The sequence below is a fragment of the Polyodon spathula genome, chromosome 18 (genome assembly GCF_017654505.1).
Source record: "Polyodon spathula isolate WHYD16114869_AA chromosome 18, ASM1765450v1, whole genome shotgun sequence".
Taxonomy (NCBI): domain Eukaryota; kingdom Metazoa; phylum Chordata; class Actinopteri; order Acipenseriformes; family Polyodontidae; genus Polyodon; species Polyodon spathula.
In genome coordinates this window covers 9,810,513-9,813,958 of record NC_054551.1, presented here as the reverse complement: position 1 = coordinate 9,813,958, position 3,446 = coordinate 9,810,513, and the positions used below count along the sequence as shown (strand labels likewise).

General features: G+C 48.8%; 1 long non-coding RNA gene across 1 annotated transcript; it reads right to left on the bottom strand.

Moving 5' to 3' along the window:
• Positions 1 to 726: 726 nt before the first annotated feature.
• On the bottom strand, positions 727 to 3,162 carry LOC121331201. Its single transcript, XR_005951946.1, has 3 exons — positions 3,125 to 3,162; positions 1,939 to 2,080; positions 727 to 1,532 (listed from the first exon to the last, which is right to left on the bottom strand). It is a non-coding gene; the product is annotated as an uncharacterized LOC121331201 (long non-coding RNA).
• Between the last annotated feature and the right edge of the window lie 284 nt (positions 3,163 to 3,446).

Genomic DNA, 3,446 nt, shown 5'->3' with positions numbered 1-3,446 from the left:
TCTGAAGCGGGCACGTCATCGAAATCCTGGTCAGGTTCTGGTAGGGGCGCAAACACAAGCAGCCGCATCGGCATAAAGAATGATCTCATCCCATTCATCTCAACTCTGAGTTCCATCATTTGTGGTTCTGGGGGTCTTTCAGGGGTTTTGGGAGGACTCGTGGTCCATGGGCATGCTCTCAAGTTGTTTCTAGGTCTTTTCAGATCCTTCTTGATGCTCTGGCCACACTCAATACACGGGATTTCCTGGATCTACAGGGGCAATGTATAAAGGGGGTTAGAGTTCCAACGGGGTGTTAACTTACCCCTAGCTATTCATCGGAAGTTTTTCACCAGGACTCGCTTGCCTGGTAACAGTGGGGCATTTTGGGCCCACCGATTATGGCGATCTTCATCCTGCCACTGTTGACTCTATGCATTTTCCCATGCCATGCCATATGCTCGCTTTAATGTTTTATGAAGGGACTGGACCCATCCTCTCAAGGTCTGGAGATTCAGTGTCGGGATCGTTCCGGTTACTAAATCCAGATGGGTGTGGCATCCAAACATCACATAAAAATGGGTTAGTCCTGTACTCTCGTGAACAGAATTGTTATAGGCATGTACCAATTCTGGCAGCTTATCCACCCAAAAGTCTTGTTCATCCTCCTTCAAAGATGCTAGCAAAGACAAAAGTGTTGATTAAGTCTCTCACAAACTCAGTTCCCTTGTGGATGGTACGGGGTGGTGCAGTTTTTCCAAAAGCCATACAAGTTTAGTTCTTGCACCAATTCTGGCTAGAATGCGGCCCCACGTTCTAAGTGGATTTGCTCCGAACATCCAAAAGGCTGAATTATGACTTTCCTTAGAGCTGTTTCTGTGGTCAGTGGGTATGGCCGCAGTGAATCTAGAAATCAAGTTGACCATGACTAGTGTATAAGGGGGAGTATCTCTAGCATGGTCTAAAGAAAAAATAATCATTCACCACTATCTCTATAGGGTAAGAAGTGGCAATAGAGACAAGGGGGGTTCTCCTCTCCGGTCGGGCCTTGTTACAAATACACTGGGGGCACTCTGTGGTCCATCGGTTGGCATCTTCCCCAATGCTGTACCAGTAGAACCTCTGTCGAAGCACTAACAGAATCTTTGCACTGGCGACGTGTTCAAAAGCCTCGTGGTACTCCTCCCAACCCGGTGGCACTGGCACCGTGGAACCATAATCTTTATCCGGGCCTCTCCCGTAGTCATTCCAACTCCCTTCCTCACTAGGACATCTCCTTCCACACACACAGCTGGTCCCACTCCTGTAACAACCTCCGAGCCTCTGGTTGTGCTGTAGTATGGGTCTGAACCTCTGGAGGTGGGGGGGGGGGGGGTTCCTTAGTTCCCGCCATGTATGAACCAGCTGAATGACTGGATCCTTTCTCTACCACTCGAAGCCCACGGGAAGTTGGACACTTGGGTCTCAGTGTTCTCCATGGATGGGGGTGCTCCTCCTTCACCCAGAGGTTCCGCCTGTACTGGGGCAATTTGAGTCTCATGACTCCAGGAAGCCTAGAGAGAACATCTGCATTATGAATTGCAATTCCAGGTCGATATTTTAGATCAAAGGTGAAATTCGCCAGTTGTACCACCTAAGCTGTTCTGTTGCACCCAATCAAACCGTATCCAAATGCACTAAGGGATTGTTGTTGGTAAACACAGTAAACTCCACCCCCCACAGATAGTCTTGAAACTTATCTGTTATAGCCTACATTAGTGCCAATAATTCAAATTTAAATGAGCTATAATTCTTGTCATTCTTCTCGGCAGGATGCAAACTCCGACTGGCATATGTAATCACCCTTTCTCACCCCTCTTGAACATGCACCTGCACGGCTCCCAATCCATCTAAGCTGGCATCTGTGTATAACTGGAAAAGTGCAATAAAATCGGCATAAGCCAAGATAGGGGCACTTACCAGCGCCATCTTCAGCTCCTCAAAGGCGGTCTGACATTGTGGGGTCCATTCTACTATGGCCGTTTTCTTTCCCAAGGCAGCAGTCCTGCTCAGCAGCGTATGTAACGGGGCGGCTATCTTGGCGAACACTGGAATATACCACCTGTAATAGCCAAGAAATACCAGAAATGAACGTACTTGTCATACGGTCGAAGGTGAGGGGCAACTTCTCTGGGTCGGTGGACACCCCTGCTTGGCTCACTCGATGCCCCAAGTAACGGACTTCCCATTGGAACAGCATGCACTTCTTGGGTTGTAACTTCAACCCATGGTCCCACAGTTTCTGAAATACCTGTTCTAAATGAAGGAGGTGGGCTTCGAAAGTGGGGTAATAAAAGATCACATCATCTAGGTAAATCAATAGGGAGTCATTTACCTGACCTCTTAGGCAGTGTTGCATCAGCCTTTGAAACGTGGCGGGCGCATTGCACAGCCCAAACAGCATTCGCTCAAACTTGTACAAGCCAAGGGAACTTGTGAATGCTGTCTTCACCCAAGGGTCTACTTCCACTTGCCAGTAACCACTGGCTAGATCCAAGGTGGAATACCATTCAGCCCTTGTAAGGTTTGTCAGGGACTTCTATCTGAGGGAGTTGATATGCGTCTGTAGCAGGGGGAGATCTGTGCTGACTCTGCTGGCGTGTTCACAGTGCTGCAGGAAGAGGGCGGCAGTAGTCCAACAACCGCCTGTGAGTCATGACAGTGACACAGGGAGGTGGGAAAGTGGGTGTGTGGACTTTCCCCCTCTCTGAATAGCTGGGAGGTGAGTCTTGGGAGATTGTTAGCCCTATACGTTAACGCTCTGCTGTTTCCTCAGGTCTGCCCCCTTAGATACGCTGTGTGTACAGAAGCTCTGGTCGAGGACTGAGAAACCAGCTGAGAGAAACACGGCAATGAACAAGCCAGAGAGTGACAGCAGGGAACCCTTGGGCAGACCCCCGAGGTATTGTTTAGAGCAGGCAGGGAACCACTAGAGTAGGTCAGTGATCCGGATCGTGCAGGTAGCGGCGACCGGGATAACGCTGCCCAGTGCAGCACCTTTTATTTGTAGTTTTATTACTGTGTTATTTTTCCTTGTTCTTTTCACCTTCTGTTTTCATTATTATTTCTTTGAGCACCTGCGAGTGCACCCGCAGTTAATTCTTACCAGCTTTGGTATTTCCATGGTGCTGTCTGTCATCGTTGATAGGCAGCCCACGGACAACAGTGCCCTCTGCCAGTGAAAAGAAACAAAAAGTCCTGAAAATAAAACTGGGCACCTGGGTGGTGTTCCAAGTATAACTGTTCTGTTTTGTGTGTTAGTGAATCACCCACCACCCTTCCACAGCGTCCTTATGGTTATTCCAGAGGTCCAGGCAATGTCAAGGGGCAGGCAATCGCTTTGGCCTCTACTTTCTCCTCCTCCCCCCTTTCCAGGATCTTGGCCTCTCGAGTTATCTCTGCAAACGTTATTTGAGGATTTCGATGTA